Here is a 19,884-nt window from a genome sequence, read left to right as displayed (position 1 = left end):
TGTGCTCCATTGTAATGGTACATCTCTGCGTTAGTGATACCCCAAATTGCCCTTCATATTGGGGAGTTTCAAAAAATGAATGAATACCAAAGAAGGAAGAGGTAATTTCATCTTCATCGACTTCATCAAAATCAATAAAGGTTAATGAAGACATTCCTGATGAATACAAATTATTCAGCAAGACCGCCATGATAATGACATCTATATTTGTAACAGGACTCCAAGCAGCAGTTTATGCCAAGTGGTTGCAGATCACTGACAATGCAAAAATAAAAGGATATAATGCAATCAAGGAAGAATTGAGAGCTATCAGGCTGATAACTCTCCAGAACAACAACAAGTATGTTCTGGATCTAATAACAACAATGGAAGGAAGCCTTTGTGCCAAGGTAGGGACGTCTTGCTGGACGTTTATACCATCTCATGATGGTGAAAATGGAACCCTGACAGAAGCAATAATGATGCTAACAACCCTGCATACAAAGATGGAAGGGGAAGCTGATTAGATGTCAGGAGACGAATGGCTCTCGACTCTGTTTTCATAGATTCCATCTTGGTTGGAAAATGCTTCCAAATTAATTGGAGCCATACTAGCGTTAGTGATGCTAGGATTCTGTCTCATAAGGATCATCTTGGGACAATGCCAGAAGGCAGTCAATAAAGCTATTGGAATCAACATAATGATTGACATTAACAGTAGCACTGGAGGAAAAATGCAAACTGAAGTAATTACTTGAGAAAACATCAAGAAGAGTTATTTTGCACCTCCAGGAACAAAGTTTTCCTATACCCAAGATTGGAAGAGTTATGTGGGACAATGGATATTCTGTTAACCATCCGCGGATTGTCGATATATGACTTGGAATGTGGATGAACATATCAAAAATGCAGGTTATCCGAGGGGGTGATGAAGATATCAGTCACTAAGAAAAGAAAATGTGATGAGATGATAGAAGAAGATGAAGCAGGAATTGCGGAAGAAGAGAAAGAATAGGAGAAGAAGGGTATGGTAGAATATTCAACCAGAGGGGGGAATCTAGAGGAGGAGGTGGATATCTCTTCTCTGGTCATTGCCTCCTCACCACCCTCCTATTGGAGTAGCATACGAAGAGCTATATTTGAGTACCCATGGATGAATCCATGCAACATTCCTATACTGCGTCGAGTGTATGAAAGACGATATGCACTCAGGCAGCCATTCAGAATATACACTCACTTTGAGGCAGAGGACGGATGCTACCAGGAAGGATGCCCACTGCCAAGATGCCAGAATGTGGCTATGGGTAATATGGACAAACTCTAAGTAAAATCTGATGACAACAGAATGATATAATAAAGAAGATGTATGAATCTATGCGGAAACTATATAAAAATATTTAAGACTGACAATGTAACTGAAGCACTAAGAGAAACATGTACCTAAAGAGGGAGTAATCAAGAATATAAGAAGATGAATTAACATGCTGACCAATAACTGTAAATGTGCTGTAATGCAAGTTAGAAAAAGCATATAGAAGCTTGTTAAAAGAGGTATACACCTAACGTTAGGATGGCCGTTGTAAGAAAATGGACATTGCCCCGTGTTAAGCATCAACCCTGCTACCTCAAAATACAAGCCTAGGATTGCAAATTGAAGAACTGATGAAGAAGCTGTTTTTCTGTGTTGAATATGGAAGTACCTCGGCCTGGGATCAAGGAGGCTATTTTGGGGGATAAGTGCAAGACACAAAGGGATTCGAATTAACCGTCCATGCTCATAAGACATATGTCTCCTTAGATTAGGAGAGACAAGGACATTTGCAGGTGCCAAGTCTTGCAAACCGCGAAAGCAGAATCCTATCTGAGGTGGAGCAAACAACTCTCTAAAGGCCAGAAAGGGTAATGGCAACCTGTTCAATAAATCAAATAGTAGTAAATGAGAGGTTAAAATGGAACAAATCGTGGTCTTCTAACACTGTGACTCCAAAGTCGAAAAACAAGGGCTATTCATTAAAAGCCCAGATGGAGATAGCGGTCTGGTCATAATCCCTTGAATGTTCCATAACAGTGAGCAGACTACGAGGTCAACTACAAACAGAAGATCTTGGCTAAGGATCAGGTCGATGACATACAATGGACCAATTGGGAAAACAAGAAATGAACTGATGCATCTTGAGCACCTAGGTTTGGTTTTCACTCAAGTGCTGCTAAACAATCCGAAAGTCTAAGGTTGGAGGGGGTTGCCCACCAATCATGAAGCCTGCCACACACGTTTAGATACAATGCTGCATCTACCAATACACCTCCATAATCTCTGCTATAATCAGTATATAACGTATGTAGAAGTAGCTCAGGGTGTGCTCGACAGACACGGGGCAGCCAATGAGATGTTAACCCTTATATAATGCTATAGTAGAGATTTTCCCCTGATCAATCCCTACTGTTAATAGGCTTTGCAAATGCCACGTAGGATGATGTCATGAATGACGTATGTAAATGTATATAAGCTCTGTACAAACAAAATAAAGTGTCAATACGCATGCATCTATTTTGATAGCAGTTATATCCCCCTGCTTTCTTTCAATAAGTTTAAAACAGCATTTTACCATCTTCCTTGGGTCTGTCCAATTATTTGGTCTAAGATATTTACTGGTAATTTCATCTATCGCATAGAAGGCACTTCAAAGTGCCAGAGCACAAAAAGAAAGTGATTGGGGAAGGAGAAAAAGGGTCAGGTGGATCAATACCAGACACTCTGGCACCCTATTATGGGTCCTCTGCTAAGTGGGAGGCATGGCTGTATTACCTAGGATGCCTGGTAGGGAGTTTGCTGATGTAAGGCAATAATGGGCGTTCAGTGATGTCTCTGTGTTATGTTTCAATGAGGATGCTCCAGTGGATGTGACACCGTTTAGGTTAGCCCACTTTCATGAGAAATGGGACTTCCTATTAGAGGTTCATAGTTCTTGGTGCTGTGGTAGTTACCTATACTCTGTCCTGGTATTTGAGAAGTCCTTGGGAAAAAGTTCTTTTGAATGCCCTCTGTACCACTTCTGGATCCTATGAGTGGCTCTCCATGTTCCTCAGAGTCTCTCATAGAGGAAAAGGAAGGTTAGATATGATGCCTATGGCAGGTAATGTGTACATTGAATCTGTATGGAGTCTGCCTGCTTTTTGCCATGAAAATTCATGCCGGTGCAAATGCTGAAATATTTGACTGCCAGAGAGGAAGGGAGGCGGTGGAAAAAGCAAGTTGCCTTCCGCCCCTCCTCTCTGCCATACAAATGATGGAAAATGAGCTATGGGGTGAATGGAAGGCATCACATTCTTACTCAAGGCTTTTACACCTTAATTTACTTTATGGCTCAGATGAACATGAGCCCCTAAGTGTTCATATTAAACCCATCTATCTGTGCTCGGTTTATCCTTCTGAATGAATGTGGAGATTTAATTTAAAAAGTACAAATTTAGCTGAAAAGCAGAATGTCACATGCGGAGCAAAAGCAAGGGGTACACAGTAGGAGTGGGGTAGGTTGAAAAGGAAGTGTCACTACTGGGATTTGGGCCCACGGTTTATCCACAAAGGTCAAAAGCCATAGTGCATTGAGCTAATAAATCTGCTTCAGTCATTGGGCATTTTATTTTTTAAATGGATGTGTGCTGTCGAAATAAAAGAACAAAGTAGACAGTTAAGACTCAAATTTAGGACCCGCAAGAAGCTGAAAATGAGCAGCAAGCTGAGGTGCTGAACATGCAAATTGCCCAGGGGCACAGGACTGCCCGAGGATATAAGAAAAATGGGCTGTAAGGTGATTTTGGGCAGCCCCCAGGTCACGTGATGCTGACCCCAACCCGGGCACAGGGGACATTTTGTGTATGTGTGTGATGATGCGCAGTGAGTTTGGGTGGCCCCACTTGGTGGGCGGGCTACTCCAATAGAACACACTGGTGTAAAACTCAATTGTCACCCGGAGCAGACCCCCGAACCACCAAACCACAGATAGAGAGTGCCCACTGGTGCTGAAAAGCAGTGACTGACTACAGTACTCACCCCTATCTAATATATTGTTTGTGCATGTGTCTGTTGTACATATGAATGTATAGTTAAATGTATATAGTTATACGAGAGTTTCATAGTAGTAGTTATACACATGTATATTGATAGTAATTCTTTATAGAGCATTTTTATAGTAAAGTAAGGCATGTATATGGGGTTATCGGTATAAGGTGGGGGAGGGAAACTGTGTTTTGTGTGTACCTTGGCGTGGGACAGTTGAGGGAAGGGGTGGCCTGACAGAGGTTACTTAGTGGGAGGAATAACCCATTGGAGCCATCCTATGCCTCTTATACAGCGGGTGTAGGCAGCTGTAGGTCAGGGGTTTGTTCCTTCAGCGCCTCCATTGACCCCACTATGGAAGGGTGGGCTGACGGCACATCCCGTCAGAAAGAACTCATGCCACATGTACTAGAAGGAGGATTACTGTTGGGAATAGGTATTGATAATTTGAGTTTATGGGTTTAGTCTATATTTTATTTTTATTTTTGAAATGGAGAAGGGTCCTAGTTAGGATCCCTAGAACGTCAAACTCAGTGTCTGTAGTGGACATCTCCTGTTTCACAGTAATTTTATTTGCAGCTGCAGCACCCCTCCCTATTCAGCTGTCTGTCACGGCTCGCTCCCTTCGCTCCCGTTTCTGCCACTTGGGGGCATGTTTTGGGGTTTATTCCCTACTGGACATTTCCTCCGAACCTTATGCTACAGTGCTGTGATGAATTGGGAGCGCTAAAACCTTATTTTCCAAGTTACTTCCCTTCCGGATCCATTCTAGGTTTTTGTCAACCAGCATGCTACTTTAGTCTAATGACTATGCTTCCCAGAATGCCTGGCTCACTGCTTCACCTCCTCCCTTGCAGGACAAGGTTGGGTGGAGGATAGTCAACACCTGTGGCTGCAGGTGCAGCAGGCGGCACACCTGAGGGGTGTGCTCGTTAAACAGCTTTAAAAGCCTCAGTTTGGTTCAGTCCAGCGCTGGTCATTGTTGCAGTGTTCCTGTTGTGACTGGTCCCTTGTTCCTGGTTCCTACCTTCTGTGCCTAGTTCCTAGTTCCTGTTTCTTGTTCCTCTGCCCTGGATTTCGAATTTATGTGCTTAATTGATTTCTTGTTTCTGGATTTCCCTCTCTGTCTTCCTCTGTCTGCAGGCAGCCTTTCTCTGTGCTTTACCCTTTGATGCAGCCCAATTTGCCTGTGTTCTCTGTTTCTTTGATGCTGTCCTTTGCTACTGAAAAACTTGATGCATTAGTCTTTCCCTTTATAGATTTAGCTTCCTGCCTTTTCTCCTTGGATGGGTGGGAAAGGTTTCCTTTTGTGATATCATTTTCCCTGCTCCTGATCCTTGCTTTCTATTGGGATCCATTCGATGTTTTCCATTGCACTTCTGCATTTATTTCCCATTGATTATTAGGTGTGGGGTGCTGTTGTAACTAGCCCCTGTGTGAATGCCTTTTGTTTTCCTCATTATTCTATAATCACAATTCCTACTTGCCCCTTGACTTGGGTCTTATGTATTTAGTTATCCTCCACCCATTGCTCTTATAGCCTTCTGGGCCCCTGTTTGATCAACTGGGTTCGTGGGTTTACTGACATTCAAGTGGTCTTTCCGGTCCTCGTGAGTACTGTTTCTAAGTTCCTTATTCAGTATCATCCAGAGTGTCAGCTCACAGATCCTGTCCTTGCTTGCCCTCTACTTGGGCTTAGCGCTGTCAGTATCTGTAATAGCATAGTGGGTAAGGAGTTTGCCGACTTTCCTTTCAGTCATAAGGAGGTTCTAAGTGCTTACCCCACATCCCTTTTCATATATTGGTATTATTGTTTTACTCTATTTGCACTCCTGGGTTTTAGTATACACGAGTCTTGGGTATTGTATGCAGGTTATTAGATTCAAAGTTGTTCACTGTGCGATTCCGTGTACATTTCCCTTGCCATATTCATTGCCTTCCTCCTTTCTTAATACTGTCCTGTGGTGGTGGGGGTGGGTGGTTCCTATGGGGACTGTTCCTGACTTGAGGCAGGAAAAGTGCAATCCCTGGCCCAGGCAGGGGCCAGAAAACAAGAAGCTTCACTAGAGTGGTGGCCTTTCAGGGACAGAGGAAGAAAAGCAGGAGCTGGAGACAGGAAGCCCCGCAACAGCAGGTAAGTCAGACGGGGGGATGATATGGGGACCAGTGGAAGAGGATAGGAGGGTTGGCAGAGGGGCTGGTGCTTGAGGCGCCAAGGCACAGAAAAAACATGACAGTGATTTGGGGAGAAAGCTAGGTCGGCTTACGAAATGTGGGCCGCCACTGGCAGTATTCACTCACATTTCCATCCACGTGATTGGCTGGGCACACTTCCCCAGGTGTGTATAATCACATCATCAGGAGGAGGAGATTTTCAATTCTGATAAAGCCAGGACTTGAGTTTCATTGTGAACATTAATAGATTGGACGGCATATGTAGAGCCAATGGTAATGTATTCCACCTGATGGCGGCCTGATAAGAAAACAATCTGCTGCTAATTGTGACTTCTCAGGACATTGGCGCATTGACAAGAAGATAATAATTATCTTGAAATCCTACAAAACATGCAATCAATGAGATAGTCACGTTTTTGTTTTAATATAGAAACACTTGCGGCCTAGGTCAAACGTTTTGAATAGCACCCACTTTCTGATTGGCATCCTGCGCTGTGACGCACATCTTTTATCCTCACAATAAGTCTGGCAAGAACATTTTGCAGTCGTGATAATTGGCTATTAGAGAGGCCACAGTAACCTCTATAAACTAGAACAAATCAAAGCGATCACAGCCATAACCTTGAATGGGAATGCCAGGAAAGGAAGCAGATGCCTCCGATTGTGTAAATGGAAAGCTCGTTTTCACCACTTCTGTAAACTGCAGTATCCTAAGAAAACAGAGCCCATGACTGGCCATCTGTAAATGTTCCGTGATCATGGGCATTTTCCCAAAGATGCTGCCAAGAACATTGAATTCTACTTTGCATTCACAGGCATGATCTCTGTTTTGTTGGAATTGATTTTTTGGGAGTTCATACACATTCATCCCTTGATGTTCTCCAGACACTTCCTTAGTTTATACAAAGTCAAAGCTCTATCACCTGACAGAGATGTCAGAATTTCAGTATCATCTGCATAATTTAAAACGTGCTGACTGCTTTGCCAAATGATATCTGCCAAGGATGTCAGCTGCAAGTTAAATAGCAATAGAAATAGTGAAGAACCCTGCGAAATGCCACAAGTCAGTGGTTGAAATGACAAACTTAACAGGCATGTTTTAATTGCTTGTGTTTGTAAAGAACGGATGGAGGACAACCACTAAAGTGCTGTGTTTCCGAAACCAACAGTTCAGTATAATCAGCTCTCCGGCATCACCTCCATCAACTTCTTTCTGCATCTGACTAGCATAGTTGCAGTTGCAATTTCTAATCCATCTTTCACTATTGCCCATTTGAGTGGGGTTCAGCATTTTTTTTTTTTATTGTCTAAAAGGCAATAATCCGGGTGTAATACCCATCTTCAAACAAAAGTTGGGGACAGGTGAGCTGAATATGCAGATAAAAACATCTGTGTCATGGTGTAAAAAAATGAGACTTGTCTGGAAGGTGGTGTATTGTGCCCAGGAACGGGATCTCATCACCATAGTCCATGGGCTAAGACGGTATCACTGAGAGGCAAAAGGGCTCAACAAAGCAGCCCAGACAGAATATATGTTGAAACACCTTTATTGTTGAAACACCTACACCAAACTACTATTCTCGGCACTAGATGGCATGGGTGTCATCTACACTAACTTCGCGGATGACACACAGATTCTCATACCCATCTCAGGAAACTATGACCAAGATACCATGACTATTAACAAAATCTATGCCATTATACAAAACTGGATGGCGTTAAATAGTCTTTGTCTCAACGATGAGAAGACGGAAATCCTCATCGTGGGCCCTCCGTCCAAGTTTGCGGCCCTCCACCCTGACTATTGCTGGATCAATATCGATGGCACTTCTATTCCAATACTCAGGCAAGTAAAAACATTAGGCGTATACCTCGACTCCAACCTCACCATGTCTAAACATATTAGTACGCTCTCTTCCACCTCAGCGTACACGTCTAAACTCATAGTTTCCAGTAGACAATTTCTGACTCCCTCACTTTGGCCAGGACCCTAGTACTATCCAAGTTAGATTACTGCAATGTCTTACTGCTAGGAATATCTAACAATAACCTTAACAAATTACAACTGATTCAAAACAGGGCCTTAAGAGCAGCACTTGGGATAAAAAAGTTAGAGCATATTTCCTAGATAAGGAAGGAAGCCCACTGGCTCCCCATCAAAGCTAGAATTATCTTTAAATCTCTCTGCATGACGCACAAATGTCTGGCTAAAAAAGCCCCGATCTACCTCAACAACGCCCTTCAGAAAAAAGAAAACACCAGAACTTTAAGATCTAACGATAACTTACTCTTAATGAGCCCACAATATAAAAATACTAGTGCGGGTGGTAGTAGCTTCCAGGTCTTAGCACCTAATCATTGGAACTCCCTCCCTATCAACATAAAAAAGAGACTTCCCTCCCAGGTTTTAAAAAACTGTTAAAAACCTGGCTATTCAACCAATATTAAAATTAAGTACACCTGCTCGCTTATGTAATTGGGTGGAGACAACTGTATATTCTGCCGTCTGTAATAATGTCTTGTAACTGTACAAATGTATTACCAAGTTTCCTCAAGCTGTCTGTAACCACGCCATGATACCCCAGGGTCTGGGCGTGTAACAAATAAAAAAAATAAAAAAATAAATAAAATTGTGTAAAATTATTCAGAATTCCAAAATGATTAAAGAAAATAGAGGGGGCAAAATCCAACCGTCACTCTGACTTTCTCACTTCCTTAATAGCTTGTTTGAGGCTCACAGCACAAGGGAACCGTTCTGCTGTTTCTGGGGTTTCTTCCCTTCACTACAGACCATCCTCTGTATTTTCACTCTTGGTATTTACATCTTCCCAAACCCTTCTTCTTCCAGGTTCTTTGATTTGGTTTAATAGGTCTCTTGCACCTGGCTTCTTGTGCCCTTTTAATTTTTGGAAATAAAGGGGTTCCACCATCCTGCTACTTTCAAAGAGTTAATACTAGGTTGGAAGGGTCATAACCCGGTTGGAAGGGGTTCCAACATCTTATGCACAATCATGTGAGGTGCTTATGCTCTGACTCATCATGTGGTGATAGTGTGAGCCCACCTGCAGCTGACACCGAGGCTACTGGTAAGGTTAGCAGCCCTGTTGGAGCCTCAGCAGTTAATGACCTTGAGTGTTCCCTTCCAAGGTTGCAAAGGTGAGAATGAGATGGCTGTGTCAACTCCTTATCTTGGGGGTCAGCCATCGGCACTCTACAGCACCACACCACCCTTGCATGTTCCTGTTCTCACCATGGGGTTCATGCCTTCTCATAGGAGCATACCATCTAAGACATGCTCTGGGCCATGCTTGCCCCCTGGAAACTTCTGGAATTCCACTAGCTAGGATCCCACTTGCCTTCTTGGATGTTCCACTCCTTACCACTCTTGGGATTTGGGATTTAACTCTTATAACCTTTTAAAGCTCACTTCCTTCCTTCTCTGGAAAGTCAACAACCTCCTCCTTATAATGTCATGCCTTCTCATAGTAATATTCACCCACCATTTCTTTTTTCCTTTCCTGACACCTCATTCTGATGTTCACCCATCTCCTCCTTATACTCTCAAGCCACCTCATCCTTCCCTTGCTCTCCAGTCTTCTCTTAACTCCTTCTTTTCACTCTAATTCAACTAAAATGTGCTCTCTCCAACCTTCTCCAAATGAAAAAGCATATCTCCAGCTCTGCCCCAAACCATAGCCATTTCTCTGAGGGACTTTCCCCAAGTGTCTGCACCTGTGAGGGTAAATGAGTGAGAATCAGTGATTGGTTGGTGCGTAGAGGAGCAGTTACATGCCTCTGCAGGAAATCCCACCGCCCTATCACCTATATGTTGGAAGCCTGAGATTGTGCCATGTTTTACACCAGTAGTTGTGCCAATAGTGCACCGGATATTCGAAAGAAGGTATCCACTGAGAAAACTCTATCGAATCTATTCCCGAAGAGATGACAATCTGTTGGAGGATCTCCCTGAAGAAATATGAATATCAACACGAGCACTGTACCCACCAACCTTAAAGGATCCTGGGTTCTCCCCCTTCTCAAAAAACAGACACTTGACCCAGCTATCCCCACTAACTACAGGCCTATTACTACGGTCCCATTTCTCCTTAAAATCATTGACAGAGTAGCCTACCTCCAAATCCAAAACCATTTGGAGACGCACCAACTGTTAGGTACACGGCAATCTGGTTTCAGACCACTGCACGGTACTGAAACGGCCCTCATTGACCTCAAGACACAAATCGACGAGCTGAAGGATAAAGGTATTACAGCTATGCTCCTTCTCCTTGACCTGTCAGCGGCCTTTGACCTAGTGGATCATGCAGTATTATGCAACCATCTAGCGTCTGCCGCTCACTTCTCAAGTGAAGCTATAGCATGGGTACAATCCTTCCTAGCCAACCGTACGATGAGAGTGTTCTCCCTTGTAGCGGCAGCGGACCCAATCCAGATCACTTGTGGTGTCCCACAAGGATCATGTGTCTCCCCGACAATGTACAATATCTTTACTAAGCCTCTCTTCGACAAACTTGACAAATTAGGGGTAACCTACACGAATTATGCGGACGATACGCAGATTCTCATACCTCTATCAGGCAACTTTGTCGAAGACACAGTTCTAGTAAACAACATCTACCTCCTCATTCAGGCATGGATGGCCTCCCACGGCCTCTGCCTAAATGATGACAAAACTGAGATATTAATACTGGGATCCGACTCCAACCTAAAAAAACTGAGTCCCAACTATCGCAATTTCAACATAGATGGTAACACAATCAAGGTTGCCACCGAGGTAAAAACTCTAGGCTTTTACCTCGATTCCACTCTATCTCTTAAAAAACAAGTTAACACCCTGGCATCCTCTACAGCGTATACCTGCAAATTAATCAGGACCTGTAGACCTTACCTCTCCAAAACCAACTGCATTATGCTTGCCAATGCATTAGTCATGTCCAAACTGGACTATTGTAATACCCTCTATGCAGGTGCCAACAAATCCATCATAAATAAAATGCAAATCCTCCAAAATAACGCTCTTAGAGCAGCCCTCGACATACCCCTCAAAGCACATATTTCAAACGTTAGGAAAGACCACCACTGGCTCAAAATTAGCGACAGAGTCCTGCTCAAGACACTATCGCTTACCCACAAAGGGCTCAACAACACTGCCCCCCCCTACATCTCAGCTAGACTGACTAGAAAATCATCCAGGCACCATACTAGGGCTACTAACCACTACCTGCTCGAAACCCCCAGATTCAGACGTTCCAAAGCGGGCGGAGCAAGCTTCCCTGTCAGAGCTGCCCAGGCCTGGAACGCACTGCCTATTGCACTGAGAGCCAACTAACCCTACTCTAATTTCAGATGCAAGGTAAAAAACTGGCTCTGGACTAACGACAACTAACTCTCGTGGCACCTAATGACCACAATACCGTTGTCTAAAATGCTAAAATGACTCTGTTCTCATACCTATACCTGTACACTCCCTCAAAACTGTAATATGCTAGTTTTTTTCTTCCACACAGCGTGTAATGACATGTTCTTACTGCACTGTTATGTTGTTTTTTGTCTATACTCTGTATGTAACCTACGCTTAAGTAACCTTGTACCTGCTGCGCCCGGCTACCCATGGGTTTTGTGCGCATTATCAAATAAACAATACAAATAAACAATACAAATACAAAAGGAGCAGAGAGAGACGGTACTGACGTCAACAGAGACAAGTGTGACGCCCTGAGAATACTGGCTGAAGAGTATGCATGGATCTTACAGAAATTGATGGCGAAGTTAAGAATCAAGTAAACTTTCATATACGAAAAAAAGATTGCCTGTGTGCAAAGTGCTGCAGAAATTCAACCGTTCAAAAATTGTACAGATGCTGAAAAGCAAGTAGATGAATTAATCTTAGAAGCTGGCTATATGTAGTGAATAGACTGCAGGCGAAGCCAGCATTGTATAGGAGCTGGACATCAGTGTCATGAATTTAGTAAACCAGGACCCATGGAGAGAAAAGACGAGATTTGTGTCGCAGCAAGAATAAACTGACATTTTGGAAGCACACGGCAAGGCTGTCTGGCCTGGTATCAAAACTGAAGCAGCCAAGGTCAGTGTCATGATTCATGCCCCTAGTCATCATGGTTACAGGCTTCCATTGTGGCATCAAGGGCCACAAAACACCATCAGGGACTCTCTTGGAACTAGTCATGGCACCTTTGGCGCCAGGCTCATACTGTTATGTAAAGGACAACATTTGGATTAGGACTTCAATTAACATGGAGGCACTCACATGGCTCATATCCAAAGAACTGAGCTATGCGGTCTAGTGTTTCGGGTGTGTTAGCAGCGTAACAATCACTGTGTCCAGTTCTGATCTCCAGTGTTTCTTGCATCCTGCCACATGCTGAATCCTGTATCTGGAAGAGGAAGAACACCATTATTCAGCACTTACCTGTAAGTAGCAGCCTGGCTTTGGTCTTGAATCTTCCATCCTCAAACTACCACCAGCTGCTCACCTGAATACATGCGATCCGGGGATTCTTCATCACAATGCTGCATCCATCTTTCGAACGCTGCAGCAACCTGAAAAAGACAAAGAGAGACATTATTAGTGAGTGCTAGTTCACAGCCACGCAAGGACAACGAAAACCACTTACCAGGTGCAGTCTCTCCTTGATCTCGGAAAATCACGTCGACCCGGAACATCATAATGACATGCAAAGGAAGCGGCGCAGGCACAGCTTAGCAAAAGAAAAGGCAAGAAAGCGCTGTGCACCGCTCATTCACTTACCTTGCTGGGATTCTCATCCTATACAGCATGGCAATGCCAAAACTCTCCAACTCATCTGAGGGAAAGAAACTAGAGACATTAATAACAACAAAAAGGCAAAAGAGGAAAAGAGGAAGATAAAACACGGTAGAATAGTAGTACCTACCTCATCAAGCAAATCGGAGCGACAGCAGGCCAGTACCCAAACACAGAGCAATGCACCAGTGAAGCAACTAGGTCGCCGAACGCCCACACCTCCAACGCGCCCCTGCAAACAGACGCAGGACAGAGATCACACCATACCTAATATTAAGGTGAGGAGAGAGACTAGACTTAAGGGAGGAATTCGAAGCTGAGGGAGGTGGGAATCGATCCAAGAGAAACATTTAAACCTTACATCCAGTTCTCCTGTATTGCAGGCGCTATCCACATCCAACACACTATCAAGGGAGAGGGTTTGAGAGTGCTAATCTTCCAGCCAGGGCTTAGTGGTGTCCCTGTTGATATCAGGTGAGCGTAACAGTCGGTTATCTATTCTTGAAAGCAGTGAACATGCAAAAGGATGAATCATCCCTTGTTAAGGTGCAAAGAAAGAACACCAAGAGTACCACGTTTTATTGATTTAAGACATGTAAATGCTGCAAAATGGAACAAATCATGGTCTCCTGTCATGTGAGCCAAGGATGGAAATAGCTTGAGCTTGGAGTCCTAAAACAATGATAGTGAGTGCCAGGACTCCCATATATTCCCAGAGACAAGGATTCTTTGCAATGCCAAGTTCAAAGACAATCGTCATGGCAGAAGGCATGAGTGATGAGAGTTGTTGGGCTAATTGGGTCGGAAGGTTAAATCAAGTCCACCTTCTGGCACTTGGGTCTGAGCCTACATGCTGCTAAGTGAACCGAATGTTCTAGACATGGCACAGGCTTGCCAACCAATCATAAAGGGCCAAATACCGAAGGGCCTTATAGTTTGAAAAACCAATGATAATCTGTGTACGTAATAGTGTTGAAGATTACATGTTTTAGAGGTAGGAATAAATTGTCCACCTGACAGTGGGCAGCGAATCATAATCCTAGTCCCTATAGAAAGTATATTTAGATGCCTCCCTTAACCAATCCCAACCCTTTATAGTTTTTCTATTATTTGCACATAGTATGACGTCACCTCTGACGTATTTTTTGTATATAAGGATATTTTTATGAGAAAATTGTAGAGAGCCTGAGCGAACGTCCTTTGATGTCCGTTGTAACTCCCTGTATTAGATAATTGTTAATAAAACAGTATCTTTGCCATCTTCCTGAGTTGGTTTGATTATTTGGTGTCAGAGTTATTCTGCAACCCAATCCATTACATGCATGTTACTAAAGGGCCATGTGCTCAGTTGTTATTTATTCACCTATGTGTAGTTTGGGAACTAGGGGCTGCACCAAGTCTTCATATTTTCTGAACTGTTGTTTCGTTTCATATTTCATGGCGCTGGTGAGCCCTGGGATTCTTATTCAATATTACAGGTATTTCGTACAAAAATGGAACATGGAGTAATCACCTTTAAATTTGATGCCACGTCACTTGTGATGCTAATGTTGTTCGGGTTCATGTAGCTTGGAAGCAGATGCTGGTTCATGGGGATCGGTAATCTCATTGTGTGTGTATTGGTAAATGATGTGGTGGGTCTTTGATATTTGGACGTTGTGCGGTACAATGGAGGTTTGCCGATTTTTTTATTGCCGAATGGCATGTTTGCTGAATTTCTTTTGCCTGAATTTGCAGATTTACTTTACCACAACAGTGGGGTGCTATCCCCCCCACACACACCCTTTCCCCCCGCCCCATACCATACACCTTATCACAACTTCATCTACCTGTTTGTGGTAAAAAAAACAAATGACAAAACAAAATACTCTAAAAAACACAATTCAGGGAAGTTGAATATCAGCAAAAGTGATGTTTACCATTTGGACAGCACCACACGGCGAGTGTCTCAAGCAATGATAGTGAGCTTATGCGGGCATAGCAAGCAAGCACCCAGGAAAACTGTAACATGCCACTGCCAACTTACTTAAGCTCAGCAGGCGGAACTTGCAAAACAATACAAAGTAACCCTTATGCAGTTGTGGGTTCTCCAAGCAAGATTTAAAAGAAAGAAAGTGGCTCTGATACTTATCTGGGCTTGCACGCATCAGTGGATTCAATCCTCTAGTTCAAGATTTATTTTCTATTTTATGAGTACCTGATAGCCTCAACACCAATTTAGGATTGTCTCTGTGTTAAGACTAAAGAATAGAACTTTCTGGGCAAGAGCCTCTGGTTTCTGAGCATTTTGGTTCTGTGGGTACATTGAATTCATCACCTTAAAGGGCCTGCATGTCTTGGGACATGGATGTGTTGAATCTTTCACCTTGGTACTGAGTGAATTTTAAGATGTAATGATATGCTATGTTGCTCAGCTTTTATAACCTGGCCCATCACTGCAGCCAGTAAGATTGCTCAGCGGGTTGAGCGCTCGCTGCTGCAATTTGAGCGTGATCTGCAGGTCACAGGTTCGAATCCCGGCAAGGCCAACTCAGCCTTTCATCCTTCCGAGGTCGATAAATGAGTACCAATTTCGGTTGGGTGATATTGTATGTAAATATGTGCTCTGTAAAGCACTTTGGATTAAGGCGCTATACAAATAACCCATCATTATCATTACAATGCTGAGTCATGTCTCATGTGCTGCATATGTTGCCCAACCAGGGCTAAACAATCCATGAGAGTAACAGAAAAGGGGAAAGGGAAGAGGATATATGATGCAGGAATAGGTTCAAGCAAAGAAGAATCTTGAAAGGTAGGAAGTGGTTGAAAAGAATTACTTAAGTTGGTTTAGACATTTTATTCACTGGGTACAATCACTACCAGAGTGCTATCAAGGTCCTGAGGCTTGTCTTGAAATCGGCCTGTTATGCCACCATTTCTGTTATCCAAACCATAGTCTGTAAAGAAAAGAAAGAGGAAGACGTGAATCTGTGGGGATGAGGGTGCAGATGAAACAAGCAGGGGCTTCAAACGAATGTTGGGAAATTTTGAGGAAGAAGGATATTATGTATTATAAGATATGATATTTTATTTCTATCACGCTCATACACAAGTGTTCAGGGCGCTAGAAGGCAAGAATGGGGAACAGGGGAGAACAAAACAACGATCTTACTAGGCCCAGTGACATTGAAGATTGTGCAAGTGCAAGGGAGAGGGAGAGGGGAAACGTGCATGGACGGGGGGAGAAGTGGAAAGTGTGGAGCAAAGGAGAAAAACAGATAAATAATATAAATAATAATAAATACATAAATAATAAAGGCAACAAACAGTGGTCGTATAGCCAGCAAGTGGCAAGTGTTGGGTAAAGGCAGCAGACAAGGTAGGACTGATAAGTGCAGGAAGAAAAAAAGAAAAAAAAAGGGGGGACTGTATGGGTACAGATACAGACCCCAGTGAAAGGGGTGGCCTGGAGGCAGTGCGGGAGGGTGGCAGAGTGAGCAAGTACCTTGGCCCGGAGGACAGAGGGTGGCCAGGTGCACAGTGCCGAGGAAAAATAGATCAGCAAGGAAGAGGGGGGGCAAAGGCAGAAGCAAAGAGGAGGGTCTTGAGGTGCTTCCGGGTCCGGAGATGGTTCTCAAGTTTCAGAGTGGCAGGAGACTGTTCCAGGGGGAGGCCCCAGCCGAGGACAGAGATCTACCCCAGCTTGTTTCTTTGATAAATGACTCACCCTGAGGTACTTAGAGGTAGAGGAGCGAAGAGCACGAGAGGGGATGTATTTGTGGAGAGATAGCTGGAGGTATTTTGGACTCAGGTCCCTGAAAGCTTTGTGGGCAATGCAAAGGGTTTTGAATGTACTCCTTGCATCCACTGGAGCCAATGGAGTGATCTCAGAGCTGGAGAGATACGATCCCAGGGCTTCAGAGGAAGGTAGATTTAGAAAGAGGGTGTTACAATAGTCCAACCTAGAGAGAACCAGAGCTTGTGAGACAGTGAGCTTCTGAGGGAAGGAGAGGAAAGGCAAAGCATTTCTGAGGAGGTGCAGTAGGAAATTTGGAGACATCAGAAATGTGGGCAGGGAAAGAAAGTGTGGAGTCAAAGATGACCCTGAGGTTCTTAGCCTCGCAGGTGGGGGTAGGAGGAGGGCCAAGGGAGGCTGGCCAGAGAGTTAGGGGAAAGGATGGAGGATGGTGAAGGTGTGCCGATGAGGTGGATCTCTGACTTGCTGGCATTCAGACAAACTTCATTGGCGGCACACCAATCTTTAATAGAAGTTAGGCAATCAGAGATGAGAGAAGGACAGGAGGTGGCTGAGGGCAGCCTGAAAATGAGCTGAGTTTCATCATGGTAGCACTGGAAATTTGAGCAGATAATGACAATGCAGTGGGCAAGAGTTGCCAGGTATTGGTTGAAAAGCCAGGGTGAGAGGTTAGACTCCTGGGGGACACCACAGGTAGAGAGGCAGATAGATGATAGGGAAGACCCAAGTTGGACCTGGGAAGGTCGATCAGAGAGGAACGAGGTCAGCAGGCCATAGTCTACTCAGTGATTACCAGGTTATCAATGAAACGGTTGAGCGGGCTGGAATGGTTGACCGTGTTGAAAGCATAGAGACACCAAGTAGAATGAGGTCAGAGGAATGTTAGAGTCAAAGTTGGAGAGCAGATCTTCACGGATGTTCAGGAGAGCTTTTTCCATGCTTCTCGCAGCACTGAAGCCAGACTGGTCGTCGTGGAGCCACCTAACATAGTCGGAATGAAGGTTGAGCTGAGAGATGGCCAGCTTTTCCAGAGTTTGCCCAGAAAGGGAGTAATGGAAATTGGGTGATAGTTAGATGGGCAAGAAGGATCATCAGAGGGTTTCTTGAGAAGAGAATGCTTCAGGGGGGAGGGGAAGGTTCCTGAGGCAAAGGAGAGGTTGTACAAATCTGCAAGGGTGCTTTTTGATGCAGCCAAAGGAGATCAGGATAGCAGACATTTGGAGGGTAAATTTGAAGGTGTCTGAAAGATAAGGGGATATTTACATGAAGACAGCTTCAGAGACAAACAGTGGTATCATTACATCCCACATCACAAACCATACTCCTATCGGGAACTTGAGATCATTGACCCAAAGTGTGCATGGAATACCTAAATTCTGCAGGAACAGACACGGCAGCCACTAAAGTTTTTTATTTCTTAGGTGGGTAACTTTTCAGCTCCTACATAGAGACTGGGAATGGGGCATTGGACTTTGGAATTAACATCATATAGCAGGTGTTCTCCCCAAACCCAGAAACTCTCTCTCCGTTACGCAAGTTAAATTCTGGGACTTCCTAACAGTCATAAACAAATATTTAGTGTGTTAAACATAATTTGAGTTATCAGACTTCTATCCTGCTCTATCATGACAGATAAAAGAAAGTAGCAGTACAATACTCCTTGCACTCAATTTAATTAATTCTCGAAGGTTAGTGGAATGGTTTAACTGAACACTATCTATAAAAAAAATATGCACAATTCTTTAAAATCATAAAATCCACAATATCTTAAGACACATGTGTTTTCCATCTTGAACAAGACAACGGTTTTACTCAATCAATTTAAGATATAAAGAATGATGCCTCGCACAATGAAAGTGAAGGAGGATTGGCCAAATCCCACCTGCTCCCGCAGGCAGAGCTCTCCATGAGCTTTTTTGATCTGGAGAGGTTTCCAGGTTACCACAGAAATCATGAAAATATCAAATTTCAATTCAAATTGCAGAGCGTTACCCTTCACATGCCCCCACCAATCTCGGCTTTCTTAACTTTTATTTAAAAGCATTCTCATTCCCTGACATGACCTTATTGTAAACACCTGCAACCAACTTGCCTATTAAAATAACTACCTCAAAGACACTCCTCACCAAGATCAACTTTAAAGAAACACAGATACACCACTCAGGACACATACAGGTAAGTCTACCTAGCAAGACTATTTTCAGGCCAGATTTGTGTTGTGTTTAGAATTCCCTGAGAACAGATCAAAATCATAGATGGTAAAATAGTCCTGGAACAGCATATTTCACAAAACAGGAAGCTGCGAGTGACACACAAATATACAGTGGCCTTGGTAAAAGCAGGGGATCAACAGAAGAACAGGCCTATCTACCAGCAAATTCTCTCTGAAAAACAGACCCTGCATATTTGAAATAGTTCCCGAGAGAGCAACTCCCATGGCCCACATCAATCCACCACTGTGTATTCTGGAAACAGTGACATCATATCCTGAACGCCCCACGCCCCACCTCCGGGGGGGCTAGGGAAAGGATGACAGTGGATTAGGTAGCTAATGGATGCACAGCAGAACCATTTTAACAGAATGTTAGTTGAACCAGTGGGCCCTGTGCCCTGAGGAAAGGCGCACTAAATTACAATAACAATGCCTGCCCAGCAAAGCACTCTACCCTGCTCGAGGGGAATAGAGCATGCATGCCAACATGGACCAACGCTTATCCAATCCTGTTATCTTCTTTGCATTCTAATACAGGTTTCACAATTATACATCTAGGACTAATTACACTTGCCAAAATGACAAAACAAAATGTATTGGATAAGCATTGGCAAGTATGGAAAGTCATTGCGGACATCCAAAGAAGCTGCCTTACATGTCTAATAGTTGCTCATGCTGAAATTATTGCTGTCCCATAGTACTCTGGAAAAAATGGTCATGGGAAATAATAAAAAAAGGGAATAATCTATTTAGAAAGTAAAGCTATACGTGTTTTAATCGTTATTGTGTTATGGTTTCAAATATAAACATTTCACAAAATGCACTGTGCCCAGAACTCTGGACCGTGTAAGCCATCTTCAGCACAACATAAACTCTTCCACTCCCACCAGTTTACAGCCGCTGGAACATCTTCGAACTTT

This window comes from Ambystoma mexicanum, chromosome 11 (assembly GCF_040938575.1).
Source record: "Ambystoma mexicanum isolate Mex_15411 chromosome 11, UKY_AmexF1_1, whole genome shotgun sequence".
NCBI classification, from domain to species: Eukaryota; Metazoa; Chordata; class Amphibia; order Caudata; family Ambystomatidae; genus Ambystoma; species Ambystoma mexicanum.
This window is presented reverse-complemented; position numbering follows the sequence as displayed.